At 37.8% G+C, this 16,708-nt stretch overlaps 1 protein-coding gene across 4 annotated transcripts in view; it reads left to right on the forward strand.

The window, feature by feature from the left end:
* The window catches only part of CDC42SE2 (CDC42 small effector 2), a 137,671-nt gene that overhangs the window by 54,498 nt on the left and 66,465 nt on the right, over positions 1-16,708 (forward strand). For all 4 annotated transcript variants that reach the window (XM_063612403.1, XM_055299356.2, XM_055299357.2 and 1 more), the window contains exon 2: positions 4,593-4,763. The gene's annotated coding sequence lies outside the window, so the exon portion shown is untranslated. The remainder of the gene's footprint in view (positions 1-4,592; positions 4,764-16,708) is intronic.

The following is a 16,708-nucleotide window of genomic DNA, read 5'->3' on the forward strand; positions in this document are numbered from 1 at the left end:
ACATGGTCTGATCAGTTGGCAGCCTGTGATTGGCTGAAACTTGGCTGCTCGTGATTTGCTGAGATTCATCTGTTTATTGTCTTCTTTTGAGAAGTGTCTGTTGGGTCCTTTGCCCGTTTTTTGATTAGGTTGTTTTCTTGCTATTCAGTTTGAGTTCCTTATATATTTTGGATATTAGCCCTTTATCAGATATATGGTTTTTAAATATTTTCTCTCAGTCTGTGGATTGTCTCTTTAATCTATTAATTGTTTCCTTTGCTGTGCAGAAGCTTTTTAGTTGATGCATTCCTGTTTATTTTTGCCTTTGTTGCCTGTATATTTGGGGTTATATCTAAAAAAACTAAAAATTGCTCAGACCAACGTCATGTAACTATTTTCCTTTGTTTTCTTCTAGTAGTTTGACAGTTTCAGGTCTTACATTTAAGTTTTTAATCCATTCTGAGTTGATTTTTGTATATGGTGTGAGATAATGGTCCAATTTTATTCTTTTCCTTGTGGATATCCAGTTTTCCCAGCAACATTTACAGTAGTCTCACCTTATCTGTGGTTTTGCATTCTGCAGTTTGAGTTGACCTTGGTCAACCATGATCTGAAAATAGAGTATGGAAAATTCCAGCAAATAAACAATTCTTACGTTTTAAATTATGTGCCATCCTGAGTAGTGTGATGAAATCTTGTGCCGTCCTGCCTTGTCCTGCCTGGGAAATGAATCATCCCTTGTCCAGCATATCCATGCTGTGTATGCTACCTGCTCATTAGTCACTTAGTAGCTGTCTAGTTTATCAGATTGAATAAACATAGTATGTCTAGGGTTCCTATCCGCAGGGGGTCTTGGAACGTATCCCTCACAGATAAGGGGAGACTGCTGTATTGAAGAGACTGTCCTTTCTCTGTTGTGTGTTCTTGGTAACTTTGTTGAAAGCCAGTTGACCATAATTTGTAGGTTTATTTCTGGGCTTTCTATCCTGTTCTGTTGGTCAGTGTTTCTGTTTTTATGCCAGTACATTCTGTATTGATTACTATAGTTCGTAGTAGATTTTGAAACTAGGTAGTGTGATGCCTTCAGCTTTGTTTTACTCAAGATTGCTTTGTCTGTTTGACATCTTTTGTGGTTTTATATGAATTTTAGGATTATTTTTTCTATTTCTATGAAAAACAGCATTGGAATTTTGATAGAGATTGCATTCAATCTGTAAATTGCTTTGGGTATTGTAGACATTTTAACAATATTAATGATTGCAATCCCTGAACATGGGATACCATTACATTTATTTGTATTGTCTACAGTTTCTTTCATCAATGTTTTATAGTTTTCAGCATACAGATCTTTCACCTCCTTGGTTAAATTTACTCCTAAATATATATACTTTTTGGAGGCTATTGTGAATAGAGTTGATTTCTAAATTTTTTTTCCAGATTATTAGTTGTTAGTGTAAAGAAATCCTACTGATTTTTGTCTGTTGATTTTGTACCCTGCAACTTTACTTCATTTATCAGTTCTAACAGTTTTTTGGTGGAAGCTTTAGGGTTTTCTACATATAAGATCATGTCGTCAGCAAACAGATACAATTTCTCTTCTTCCTTTTCTTTTTCTTTTTTTAGACGGAGTCTTGCTCTGTCACCCAGGCTGGAGTGCAGTGGCGTGATCTTGGCTCACTGAAAGCTCTGCCTCCCGGGTTCACACCATTCTCCTGCCTCAGCCTCCCGAGTAGCTGGGACTACAGGTGCCCGCCACCATGCCCGGCTGATTTTTTGTATTTTTAGTGGAGACGGGGTTTCACCATGTCAGCCAGGATGGTCTCGATCTCCTGACCTGGTGATCCGCCCGCCTTGGCCTCCCAAGGTGCTGGGATTACAGGCATGAGCCACTGCACCTGGCCCCTCTCTTCTTCCTTTTCTGTTTGGATGCCTTTTATTTCTGAGGCTATATCTTTTATTTCTGAGGCTTATCTTTCATTCTGTTAACAGTGTCTTGCAAATAGCAGAAATTAGTATTTGAATGAAATTATTACTTTGTCTTTTTTAAGTGAATTGCGCTGTTGTGTTTTAGTTTACTAATCTTTGCCTAAGATAAGGCCACAAAGATTTTATGGAAGTTTTATGGTTTTACCTTTAGGTCTGTGATTGATTTCGAGTTAATTTTGGCATGCGGTATGAATATTCATTTGTTCCAGCTTCATTTGTTGAGAAAGCTATCCTTTCTCTGCTGGATTGCCTTAGTACCCTTATGGAAAATAAGTTGACCACATGTGTGTAGTTGTATTTCTGGACTCTCAGTTTTGTTTTATTGACTTGTTAAGTCTCTCCGCATGCTAGTACAATGTTTTTGTAGCTTTTGTACCTTGAATTCTGGTTGTATAAGGCTTCCAAAATTTTTGCCCTTTTTAAAAGCCATTTTGATTGATCTAGCTCTTTGGCATTTCCATATGATTTTATTTAATTAATTTATTTTATTTATTTTGAGGCAGAGTCTCACTCTGTCACCCTGGCTGTAGTGCAGTGGCATGATCTTGGCTCACTGCAACCCCTGTCTCCTGGGTTCAAGCGATCCTCCTGCCTCAGCCTTCCGAGTAGCTGGGATTACACGTGTGTACCACCATGCCCGACTAAACTGTGGGATTTTAGAATAAACATGCCAGTTTCTTCTACAAAAAGGTCAGCTGGGATTTTTATTAGAATTGTGTTGACTATATTGATCAAATTGGGGAGAATTGACATGTTAACATCATTGACTTCATTGATCTATGAACATAATATTACTCTGTATGTTTTTTCACATAATTTGATAATTTCTTCATAATTCGTATTCTTATACTACAAATGAAATTATTTTTTAAATGATTGTCCTTTTTTTTTGTTTTTTTTGTTTTGGAGACAGGATCTGGCTCTGTTGCTGAGGTTGGAGTTCAGTGGCACAATCATAGCTCACTGTAACCTCGAACTCCTGGGCTCAAGTAATCCTCCCACCACAGCCTCCTGAGTAGTTAGGACTACAGGCATGCTCCACCATACCTGGTTAACTTAAAACATTTTTTTGTTGTTGAAACAGGGCCTCCCTATGTTTTCCAGGCTGGTCTTAAAATCCTGGCCTCAAGCAATCATCCCACCCTGGCCTCCCAAAGTGCTGGGATTATACATATGAGCCACCGTGCCTGGCTTCTGATTATTCTTTGTACAAGTGTTCTATAGAAATAGAATTGATTTTTGAGTATTAATCTTGATTTTTGAGTATTGATCCTGCAACCTTCCTAAACTTATTTATTCTATTAATAGTAGTCTTTTGGTTTTCCTAATTTCGTTATCAGAGTTAGCATAGCCTCTTAGTTCACTGTCAGTTTAGAGTTGAAGAAATGTGTAAGTTTATAAAATGTAATATCAATATCTTGCAAGGAGTGAGATTCAGGAACCCCAGTGGTTTTCATTTTTCCTTTAATGAAATTCATTTTTCCTTTAATGAAGTACCAGTATTCTTCATAATACCGAACCTTGACACTTCAAGCTACCATTATTTAAGGTGTTAAATTTATAGGCAATTTCAGCAAAGTAATTGATTATGAAGGATGAATTGCTGTTTGTTTTTATGGCTGGAATTCTAAGAATCTGTTAAAATTATGTGTTTTGGAGGGAGAGCCATTGCCTTGATGATGGCTTTGGGAGACAAGGAAGAGTATGTGGGACTTTATGTTTGTGGCTTGAGCGGAAGTTATATGGATTATGGTGTGATTTATTGAGTTGACGAAGACTGAGGAAAGAGTGGCTTTAGTATTGTCAGTTCAGGTTAGACATGTTAGATTTTAGGCATGTTTTGTCTACTGTGTTAAGGCTTATAGGTTTATTTGGACGCTTTTAAATGAACTATATCTTAGGTTAAAAACAGACCTGAGGTCACACAGCTAGTCATTTGCAGAATTTGAACTTCAGCTTCTGACTCTTAAGTCCATGTTTGTTATCCCCTTATGCTATATTATATCCTCAAGGCAGAAAAACATACTTGGCTGTGACAATAATGAAATGTTTCCTGGGAGCTGTTAGAAATACTTAGCAGAGTTTGCAAGCTCAGATGCCTGCACGGTACAGACAAGTAACTGTGAGCCAGGTTGTAACATAAAGGAGAGTGGCGACTTCTGTGGAGAACTGCAAAGCCCCATCCACAGGGTTAGTTAGCTGCTAATCAGCTCCAGAAGATTGTTTCCATATGGGAATGTGGGGCCAGTATTGCCAGATATTCTGATTTTTCAAGAGAGGTCCGAAATCTGGATTTTCACGTAAAGTCCTGATTTATAAATGTAGGCAGTTATCCTTTAACCATGCAGACCAACCTAGTGTGGGTCCACCAAAAGGTATCTGTCTGCTGGATTCTGCCCAGTGGGTAGTATACTGTGGAAGCAACAATAAATTTATATGGTGGGAAAAGTGTGGTAACTGTGTATAATAAGCACATTATGGTGTTGAAATGCAGGTTGCTTAGGTTAAACATGGTGCTTAGTGAGTCTAGTGTTTGAGTTCAGTCTTTATATGGATCAGTTAATTATAGATGGGGGGGATTGCTCTCTGTAGCTTTTTGCCTCCTAATTGCATACTTTCATTTGCAGATAGGACCAGTTTTGAGTGTGTGAATTTTTGAGTGAAACCTGGAACCCAAATGAGAAGAAATCTGCAAGGAATAACTACTGACAGTGAATCTGCAGAGTCATCTGTATGCATAATATGGAATGTTCTTAACCCAGAAGTAGCTGAATGTGTTACTCCATTGATGAGGAGTGGTAAGTCTGATTATCTCCACTGATAATTAAATAACCTAAACCCTTTCCATAAAAAGAGGATGACTACTTCTACATTCTTAGCATTTGCTGACGTTAATTTTTATATTACAGAGGAGGACAGCAGTGCAGTTTAAGGGAATTCTTTATCCCTAAGATCATGTTTAATGTCTGATTTCAGAGTTTGGCTTTCTTCTTCCAGTTAGGCACGTCCTTTCCTTTGCCTAGGCATTTTTCTCTATTATTTCTTCTTCAGTCCAAGGCCTGAAATACTGTATTTGAAATATTCAGCCAGCGCTGAAATGACGGTCATGATAGTTACCAGCATCCATTCTAATCTTAGTTGTGGTAGGTCTCATTCTCTTTGGGAGTGATTGTTTTAGGAATGGACATGAGAAACAGTTTTGTCCAATGAGAGACAAAAGGGACATCTGCAAGAGGCTTTTGGGGAAATCTTTCTTGCTTTTGTGAAAAGGAAGAAAACAGATGGTCCCTCTTCTCCGCAGAGCTGGTATTATCTGGATGTGATGTGTGGAAGTGCTGGAGCCATCTTTTTAGTAGCCTGAAGGTGATGCCTTATGTGAAGGAGAGAGAACCAAGGGAACTGGAGAAAAGTAGAACTAGAGTTCCATTTACCATGCCTATAGCCACTCTACTTGAATTTTCTTATTGTTTAAGCAGTTTTGCCTTGAGATTTCCTGTAATTTGCTATAGAAATTATCTAGATTTATTTCATTTCTTTTTTGATTACCCAAAGCCATGTTTTTTAGTGTCAGACACATTTCTATTTGATCATGTTCTTTGTAGCCCCTTACAAGCTTTATGAAGTCAAGGGGTATGTTTATATTCCTATTGTATCTGATTCTAATACTTCTTAATGAAATCATCAATACATGTTTGCTTAACTGAATTACTTGGTAAGTATTTGAAAAACCAATCGGTAGAATCTAATAATTACAGAGGTTTTTTTTTTTTTTTAAATTCACATCCTTTTCTTTAACCACACTGCTTCCTTCTAGGATTATGAGTGAAGTTTGTTTTTTCTTTAAGACTTCCAGTATGTAACACATGTTCAAGTGGTTAGTTCTACTCCAGACAATGTTGCCTTTTGTTTTTGTCCAACTTTACCATCAGAGCCAGGTTCTCTCCTTTATGTTTGAGTATTGGCTTTCAATCTGATAAATGGAATTTCACTTTCTTCTTCATTATAAAAACGGAATAGTTTGCCTTCTATTTTCTGTGATAATTATGGGAATGAGGGACGTCAATAGTAAGAAGCATAATTCAGGAATATTTTGTATTTGGCTTTGGAATGCACATTCACAGGAAGATTCCCTAAAGGGTGCATCCCCCCTCTGTTCTTAGGACTGTGTGTTTTGGGGGAGGTGGAGGGAAGTTTGGTGCTGGTGTAGTAAGAGGGATCTTGGGCCATAGGATGGATGATGTAGTTGCTTATGTTTTAAAGCTCTGTGAAACAAATCACTTTTTTTTTGGCGTGGCTCATTATATATAGATGTAAATGTTTCCTTCTATCTTTTCTTTTAAATCTTGTTATTATAATCTTGAAAAAGTATGGAATGAGAACCTCTTTTTCTTCATGAAAATCTATGGTATTACTTTCAGTTACGGTAAAAGGAAAAAGATAAAACCTGTGTTACGATTTTACCAGGTAATCTGGTAGTATATTTTGGAATCCTTCAAAAAGAGATTTACATTCAGGGAAGAATTCCCCCTTTTTTTTTTTTTTTTCTTGATGGATTCTGATGAAAATATGGGAGAATACCTTTTTTTCCTACTTATTTTTTTGAGACAGGGTCTCACTCTGTTGCCCAGGCTGGAGTGTGATCTTGGCTCTTTGCCTGTGCCTACGTATTTGAGCCCAAGATGCCAGGAACCTCTGCCTCCTGTGCTCAAATGATCCTCCTGTCTCAGCCTCCCAAGTAGCTGGGACTACAGGTGTGCACCACCATGCCCAGCCGATTTATATTTTTTGTAGAGACAGGGTTTCACCATGTTGTCCAGGCTGGTCTCGGACTCCTGGGCTCAGGAGATCTACCTGCCTTGGCCTCCCAAAGTGTGGGAACTGAAGGTGTGAGCCACCATGCCCAACCAGGAGAATAACTTTTTAAGAAGATAGAGAAAGTTGTATGATGTGCTTTACCCATCAATTTAAGTGCAGTAGTACCATTATTTAGTAATAAAGGAAATTTAAATCATTAAGGTCAACTTTAATGTGCTGTATTTCATATATATTTTGTAGGAATGGAACATGTTTCCTACCTAAGACAGTCATGGCAGGCATGCACCTTAAGCTAGATCAAGCAGAGTGAATCTTAGGATATTTGCTAGGAATGCTGAGATGAAGGCACTTATTTTTGTGACTTTCAACCTGAAAACATAGTTATTGAATTCCTGGCAGCTATCTTTTGACCATGAAAGGAAAGTTAGTTGATTAAGAAGCCAACACTGAGTGAGTAGAGCAGAGAAAAGCCGTGCCCTAGTTACTCCATTTGAACTGATGGATCAACCCTTCCCTGAAGCTGCTGTACCTCTAGACTTACAGTTGCATGAGCCACTAAATTTCATGTTTAATCCAATTGGCTTTGGATTTTCTCTTACGTTTTTGTGAAAACATCCTAGCTGATACATCCTTCTCAACCCTCAATTATATACCTGCATAATGAGAACTCAAGGGACTTAATAAAACTTAAATTGTGAGTTAGGCAAGGAGGCCTCTGACACAGATGTGCAGGTTGGCAGTTAATGCATTCTTTTTTTTTTTTTGAGACAGAGTCTTGCTCTGTTGCCCAGGCTGGAGTACAGTGGCGCAATCTCGGTTCATTGCAACCTCCGCCTCCTGTGTTGAAGCGATTCTCCTGCTTCAACCTCCTGAGTAGCTGGGATTACAGGTGCCCGCCACCACTCCTGGCCAAGTTTTTTTGTCTTTTTGGTAGAGACGCGGTTTCACCATGTTGACCATGCTGGTTTCGAACTCCTGTCCTCAAGTGATCCACCTGCTTCAGCCTCCCAAAGTGCTGGGATGAGTTGGGGGTGGAAGGTAGGAGAAAGGTCGATATGACTTTTCCTGCCACCCTCAGTGTCTCACTTCATTCCAGTTGTCCAAGCCTATAGTACACCACTAATTTTGAGTTATTGTATGGAATGGAATTCTAAACCACTTACTTCAGCTGCGGTTGTTTTCGTACCCTAGGGCCATAGAAAGTAGTTTGGAGTATAGTTTCTGCCTCTGTGAAGAAATTTTCTTGGTCTTCTCAACAAGGATAAATTTATATTGATACCTAATATAGTTAGGCTGTTGTACCCCCATAGACAGAGCTTGCACTCTGTATAATGGCTTCCTTTGCCCCTTAGCAAGCACCACTACTCTTTCCTTTGACGTGCGGTATTGTTTCTCAAAAAGTAGATCTCTTATAGCAGAATCACCCAGGACCCAAAAGAATACTTAGAAACTCACCATCGTAATTCAGTATCTGAAAAATATTGTTCTCTTCCAGTCTATAACATCCCCATAAAATTTTTAAAAGGATTTTTAAAGATTAGTTGAATCTAAAATTTATAAGGAAAAAAATGAGGAAGATTATCCAGAAAAATTCTTTTTTTTTTTTTTTTTTGATACGGAGTCTCGCTCTGTCGCCCAGGCTGGAGTGCAGTGGCGCAATCTCGGCTCACTACAAGCTCCGCCTCCCGGGTTCACGCCATTCTCCTGCCTCAGCCTCTCCGAGTAGCTGGGACTACAGGCACCCGCCACCACACCCGGCTAATTTTTTGTATTTTTAGTAGAGACGAGGTTTCACCGTGGTCTCGATCTCCTGACCTCGGGATCCGCCCGCCTCGGCCTCCCAAAGTGCTGGGATTACAAGCGTGAGCCACTGCGCCCGGTCAGAAAAATTCTTTAAAAGAATGAACATTCAGGCCATGCCCGGTGGCTCATGCCTGTAATCATAGCACTTTGGGAGGCCGAGACAGGCGGATCATGAGGTCAGGAGATTGAGACCATCCTGGCTAAAGCGGTGAAACCCTGTCTCTACTAAAAATACAAAAAATTAGCTGGGCGTGGTGGCAGGCGCCTGTAGTCCCAGCTACTCGGGAGGCCAAGGCAGGAGAATGGCATGAACCCGGGAGGCAGAAGTTGCAGTGAGCCGAGATCGTGCCACTGCACTCCAGCCTGAGCGACAGAGCAAGACTCCGTCTTAAAAAACAACAACAACAACAAAAAATGAACATTTAAAAAAGGAACTAGGCTGGGCGTGGTGGCTAACACCTGTAACCCGAACACTTTGGGCCGAGGCGGGTGGATCACTTGAGGTCAGGGGTTTGAGACCAGCCTAGCCAACATAATGAAACCCTGTCTCTACTAAAAATAGAAAAAAAAAAAAATTAAGTCAGGCGTGGTGGTGCATGCCTGTAATCCCAGCTACTCAGGAGGCTGAGGCAGGAGAGTAGCTTGAATCTGGGAGGTGGAGGTTGCATTGAGCTGATATTGTGCCACTGTACTCCAGCCTGGGTGACAGAGTGAGACTGTGTCTCAAAAAATAATAAATAAGATAAAAAAAAATAACTAGTTCTTCCAGATATTAAAAATGTATTCTGGCCGAGCGTCAGTGGGGCTGTAATCCCAGCACTTTGGGAGGCCGAGGTGGGTGGATCATTTGAGGTCAGGAGTTTGAGACCAGCCTGGTCAACATAGTGAAACCCCATATCTGCTAAAAATACAAAAATTAGCCAGGCATGCTGGCGCATGCTTGTAATCCCAGCTACTTGGGAGGCTGAGGCAGGGGAATCACTTGAACCCGGAGGCGGAGGTTGCAGTGAGCTGAGATTGCGCCACTGCACTCCAGCCTGGGTGACAGAGCGAGACTCTGTCTCAAAAAAAAAAATGTATTCTAAAATTATAGTAATTAAGACATTATGATTCTGATAGATAGATCAGTGGTACAGAATAAAAAGAGTCCCAAATTCATATGGAAATTTAGAATATAATGAAAGCACATATCGGATCAGTGGAGAAAATTTTTTTTTTTCTTTCTGGCAATATTATAGCTGGGTAGCCATCAGAAAAAAATCAGATCCTTATTTTCAGAGGAAGAAAATGAATTTTTCCTCTTTATATTCTTGGAGTTAGGGAAGCCTTAGAAAGCGTGTTTTGAAAGAAATGTAGGTATTCTAATACCTTATTAGAGGGAGTATAAGTTGGCACATTCCTTTAGGAGATTGGAAAATATCTGCCAAAATTTAAAATGCCTACTGAACATTTAAATGTATATGCTCTTTAATACATCAGTTTCACTTCTTGGAATTTATCTTATGGTTAAATTCTGTAGCTTTTGGGTTTAATTCATCATATTCTCACTTGTGTGAATATACAAGGTTAGTCTTTGCAGTATTGTAATAGTAAAATATTAGGAACAACTCAACTTCCATCTCTGAATGACGACCTATGTCAGTATGATAAAAATGCAGCCTTTAAAACTTAAAAGAGGCAGTTTTTAAAAAGTTACTGATATTAGCTGGGCGTAGTGGCACATGCTGATAGTCTTAGTTATTTTGGAGGCTGGTAGGGAAGGATTGTTTGAACTCAGGAGTTCAAATCCAGCCTGGGTAACATAGATCTCATCTCTTTGTTACTGATATTGCCTGATTTCTAAGATAAAGTGTTAAGTGAAAAAGGTGCCAGTGATGTATAATGCTACATAAAAATATTAAAAAAAAGAATATACATATATGCTGGTATATTCATAAAGTATCTCTGAAAGGCTGTACAGGAAGCTAATATTAGGGGCTGTATTGACGGAGGACAACTGGGTGGGTAGGATAATGGTGGGCAACTTAATTCTATCATCTCCCCCCAAATCATCAAGTGTTGTATTGGGTAAAAGGAAAAAAGGGATTCACCTAATTTTCATCTTTTTCAATTCGTTAGAATCTCCAAGGATGAGGTCACCCCCAATCTACATTAGAAATGTTTTTTTTGTTGTTTTGTTTTTGTTTTGAGACGGAGTCTTGCTTTGTTGCCCAGGCTGGAGTGCAGTGATGCGATCTCGGCTCTTTGTTGCCCAGGCTGGAGTGCAGTGATGCGATCTCGGCTCACTGCAAGCTCCACCTCCCGGGTTCATGCCATTCTCCTGCCTCAGCCTCCCGAGTAGCTGGGACTACAGGCGCCCGCCACCATGCCTGGCTAATTTTTTGTATTTTTAGTAGAGACGGGGTTTCACCATGTTAGCCAGGATGGCCTCGATCTCCTGGCCTTGTGATTCACCCGCCTCGGCTTCCCAAAGTGCTGGGATTACAGGCATGAGCCACTGCACCTGGCAGAAAAAATTTTTTTTATAGTACTGGTAAAAGACACATAAAATTTATCATCCATTTCTGAGTGTACAGTTTAGTAGTGTTAAGTATGTTCACATTGCTGTGCAACCAATCTCTAGAACTTTTTCACTTTGCAAAACTGAAACTCTGTACCCATTAGACAACAAATTTTTATTTCTCCCTATTGCCATCCGCTAGTACCCACCTACTTTATGATTCTATGAATTTGACTACTTTAGAATTCCTCATATAAGTGTAATCATACAGTATTTATGTTTTTGTGACTTATTTCACTTAGTATAGTGTTCGTAAGGCTCTTCCATTTTATAGCATGACAGGATTTCCTTCCTTTTTATTTTTATTTTTTATTTTTAAAAGAGATGAGATCTTGCTTTATTGCCCAGGCTGGCCTTGAAGTCGTGGGCTCAAGCAGTACTTTGGCATCAGTCTAGTAAGTAGCTGGAAGTACAGGCATGTGCCACTGCCCTTCCTTTTTAAGGCTCAATAATATTCCAGTGTATGTTTGTTTATCTGTTCTTCTGTTGGTGGACATTTGGGTTGCTTCTACCTCTTGGCTATTGTGAATAGTGCTAGTATGAATGTAGGTGGGCACATATGTCTTCAGGGCTCTGCCTTCCATTTTTCCAAATATATCCCAGAAGTACATAGTATTTCTATTTTTAATTTTTTGGGGACCTGTCATAATGTTTTCTATAGCAGTTGCACCATTTTATGGTATCACCAACAGTGCACAAAGATTTCAATTTCTTCACATCCTTGTCAGCATTTATTTTCTGTGTGTGGTTTTTGTTTTGTTTTGTTTTTTCTTTCATAGTAGCCAGGGGTGTGAGGTGATCCCAAATATTTTTTTTTCTTCTTTCTTTTTGAGACAGGCTTTCACTCTGTTGCCCTGGCTCGAGTATAATAGACAATCATGACTCACTACACCCTCAACCTCCTGGGCTGAAGCAATCCTTCCACATTAGCCCTCCAGGTAGCTGGGACCACAGGCATGTGCACACCTGGCTATTTTTTTTTTTTTTTATAGAGACAGGGTCTCTCTCTGTTGCCCAGTCTCATCTCAAACTCCTGGGCTCGAGCAATCCTTCCACCTTGGCATTCAACTGTTGGGATTACAGGCATGAGCCACTGTGCCCGACCCCCAATCTATATTTTTAACAAGTATTTTAATTATATATTTCTTCTATATTTAAAAAGCTTATGAAGTTATGAAGTATATTTAAGTTGATTTCAGTTTTATTACTAAAAAATACAACTAGTAGACACTTTTTAGAATTGTATCTCAATGTGCTTTGTTTCTGTAACTTGAAGTGCATGTTTTATAATGAGATCTTCAAGGGATTGTGCCTCTCTTTTTTTTTTTTTTTTTTTGTGGTTGTGTGTGTTTAACTGTGAGTCACCTAGGGAACAGACTAGGATATGTGTACTTAACCCTAGGTAATTTTGCTAACCTTAATTCTTTTCTCTAACACAGTTAAAATTCTAAGGTTCTACATGTTAGAATTCCAGTGGTGTACCAGCATTTAAAATAATGTGTTCTAATGAAAAACTCTGTGTCATTTTACTTTACATGAGAGGATTTGATCTGTTTGTTTACTTTTAATTGAAAATAGTTTTATCTTTATGGTCTTGACAGTTATGTGTTAACTTTTCTCACAAGATGAATTTAATCATAAATTGTTCAAGAGCAAGATCAGTTGTTAAGAATTTTATCCAGAGACAAAAGTACATGAGATTCTAGTAAAAAATGGAAAGGAATGTAAATTGTCTGTAAATTTTTTCCTGCTTTTTCAAGAAAATTTTAGGGTTGTGAGTGTTCTACAACAAAATTAATAGCTTATAAAGTATTTTACATTTTGAGTAAATTACTTGCAGTTCTTGTTTTTCTGACTTGAAGTTTCTGAAATTATTCTGAAATTGTTATTGCGGAGTACCTATTTTTTCTTGCAAGTGTTTATTCTTCATAAGTATTATTTCTAAAATCACATCACTGTATGAATATCCAGCTGTAGCCTGTGACTATATGATGAGTATTAGAAGTCATTTTTTAATAACTTTTGCCAGACCTGAAGACTCATTACTGTGCAGCTCTCTCCTTCATGGCTGTTTTTATTTGGATATTTAAGGCTGAGCTGCTGTCTTCATTATATTTGGTGTGTGAGTTGGTAGAGAAGGGCACAAGTAGTGGTATGGCTTGGGAAGGGTGGGAGTTTAATCCTCATTGTGAGTTTTGAGAAAAGATAATGAAATCCTTTATATCCCTTTCCATAGACCTGCATTTCAAAGACTTACATTTTAATAAGAATTAGTTGTGCAGCTGCAACCCTGGCAACAAGGCCTAGGAGAAAAGAATTGGGGCAGCATTCCAGAAATCAGGGCAGGCACTGGTCTCATGTGGAGCTGAGCTAATGAAACAGATAAAAATATAAAGCATGTAGTAAAAATAAGACCAATACTTTCTTTGGCATAGTAGATACTGAAATTTTTCCACACATATTTTTTAAAAAGTCCAAAAGCTCATAAGCTACACACTCAATAAGAGTAGCTGTATTATCTTCTCCTTTAGTATAAAAAAAACCCCAGATACTCTTGGAAGTTAATAAATTCTGTGAATTATATCCAAAATGTAATTGTTCCTGGCCCATTCTTGGTGAAGTCCAGACGTTTTCAAAACATGGGGTACGAAATTTGTCAGATAAAGTTTAGAAACAAGGTTTTAGGTTTTAAACTTTAAAAATCAAGTGCTCATATCAGTTTTAATGTAAATTTCTCATAGTTACTGGACTCTTCAGATGCCCTTAAATAATAAAATTTGTTAAATATATTCTCTGAATACTGTGACAATGGCTACATAATCTATTATCTAACCATAATTTAATTATTACCTGATTGTTACGTGTTTAGCTTGTGTCAGAGTTTTCCCTCTTATAATAATAAATATTGCAAGAAAACATTTTTGTGTGTATAGGTATTTTGCTTTCTTTTGGACTAGTCAGGATTACTTCTGGATTTCCAGAAGTGATAATGATGCATTAAATATGAAAATTTTGAATACTTTCTAGAAGCACTACCAATCTACACAGCTACTATAGTGTGTATGCAGTTGCTAGTTTCTCTGCTTCTTTATCAACATTGAATATTTGAATAGATATGAAATGGTAGTTGAATTTTTTGTTTTAATTTTCACTTTTTAAATTAGAAACTTGGAATATTTGGAATATTTTAAAAGCAGCTTACCAGCTTCCCCTTTGTGGATTTTAAAATTTGCATCCTTTTCCCATTTATCTATTGGAGATCCATTAAGTGGTTTTTTTTTTCTTTTTTTTTGAAGTAGTAGTCCTAAGAATCTCTCAGAATTGAGTGTGGTAAACTTCCTATTCATTCTGTACACTCATACCAAATGGTGTAATATGTGCCAGGCTCTATTTTAGCCTGAACAAAACAACTGATGTAGTTGCAAACTCCTAGAGCTAAAGGGTCTCTTAAATATCTTGTTCATTTTTTACCTGAGGAAACTGAGATCCCGTCTCATATTATATGATCGGTAATTAACCTTAGAGAATGGTGGCTGAACTGGAATTAAAGTTCTTTCAGCATTGTTGCCTCCCTACTATTGCATATATCTCTTCTTTCCTCTTCCTGATATGATAATCGGATTTCCCTCTCACTACCCACTGCTTCTTCCATTGTATTTGTAGATTCCCATTGGCTTAAGCAAATCAGCCTAATCCTAGTCTTGGTTCAAGGAACCTCTTGGCTCATACCATTATTTTGGTCACAGTAATTGGTTCAGGAGTGACCAAGTCAGCAAAATTGATCCAGTTAGAGGGTAGTCTTGAATTTTCATTACCGTTAACGTCTGAGTATTTTAAAGTTTTCTTAATGTTTTTACTTTTTAATCTGAGTTAGTAATATATTCAGTTTCCAAACGAGATTTTTTTCTTTTTTTTTTTTTTTTTTTTTTGAGACGGAGTCTCGCTTTGTCCCCCAGGCTGGAGTGCAGTGGTGCGATCTCGGCTCAGTGCAAGCTCTGCCTCCCGCGTTCATGCCATTCTCCCGCCTTAGCCTCCCGAGTAGCTGGGACTAAGGGCACCCACCACCACATCCGCTAATTGTTTGTATTTTTAATAGAGACGGGGTTTCACTGTGTTAGCCAGGATGGTCTCGATCTCCTGACCTCGTGACCAAACGAGATTTTTAAAACCATCTTTTTGTCATTAATTTCTAGTTTTATCCCATTATTGTAAGATAATGCAGTGTGTATGGTATTGATCTTGTGTTTTGGGCCATGCTTTTTCGGCTATTATATGACCTATCTGTGTATATGCTATGTGCCTCATGCAAATAATATGTATTCTCTGATTTTATTGCTTGGATCTTCAATATATCTGCTTATACTGTTTTTGATCAGTTGAGTGTTAATATTTCCAACTGCAATTGATTTTAGCTTTTTCTCCCTCCATTTTCTACAGTTGTTTCTAACATATATTGAGACTTTGTTTGATGTGGACGTGTTCATGATTATTATGTGGTTTTGTTCTACTATTTTTATAAATATGTAATATCTCCCTTTGTCCTTCTTGATATTTTTTACCTTAAATTTTGTTATATTTATTTTTTATTTATTATGTTTATTTTTTTAGGGAGACAGAGTCTGCCTGTGTTGGCTAGGCTGGTCTTGAACTCCTGGACTCAGTCATTCTGCCTTGGCCTCCCAAAGTGCTGGAATACAGCCGTGAGACCATGGTTGGCCTGCCTTAAATTTTATTAAGATTGCTATGTTAGCTTTGTTGTGGTTCATATTTGTTTGGTTTATCCTTTCTTAAATATTTCTCATATTGCTCTGTCATTTTTTTAACCTAGCATAAAAAATGTTTTATACTAATTTGTCTTTAAATTGGCAAGTTCAACTCATTTACATTATTGTAATTACTGTTCTAATTGGGTTTAATTTTCATCCGTTTCCCATTTGTCTAACTCCATTCCTGCTTTTCATTGGGTAAGTTGAAATTTTTTCTGTTTTTGTTATGATGATGATTACCCTTTAGACCCATTCCTCAGTTTACTTCTGTATATTTCTTACTTATAAGATGGCTTTTTCTTCCCCTAAATATGACAGATACTCTAGCATTCTCATACGTTCTTTTAGTATGTCTCCTGACTCCCCATCCCCAGTGAGTATATTGCTGGTATTTTATATCACTTTTTATGACTACTAAGGCATTTAACTACTTTTACTTTCTTTATCTCTTGGAGTACCTCCTATATTTCTTTTTCCTTTGAGTATTCTTCCAAATGTGTAGTTAGTGGGCTTTATGTGACCCTCTGAGGCTTTGTATGTTGAAAATATTTTTGTCTTAACATCATATTGGAATGATGTTTTAGATGTAAAATTCTAAGTTTAAAGTTATTTTAATTCAAAACTTTTAAAATACAGGTCAAGAGTCCCTTTCCTGGTATTCTGATATCAAAGAATCAAAGAGTTTTTCATAATTTATTTGACTACAACACCCAAACCAAACTGGTATGAGGCTACTTACGGATTTTATTCATCTCATTTAGTGTTAATGTTTATAGATTTTGCTTCAAGATATTAATGA

The sequence above is a fragment of the Symphalangus syndactylus genome, chromosome 11 (assembly GCF_028878055.3).
Source record: "Symphalangus syndactylus isolate Jambi chromosome 11, NHGRI_mSymSyn1-v2.1_pri, whole genome shotgun sequence".
Taxonomy (NCBI): Eukaryota; Metazoa; Chordata; class Mammalia; order Primates; family Hylobatidae; genus Symphalangus; species Symphalangus syndactylus.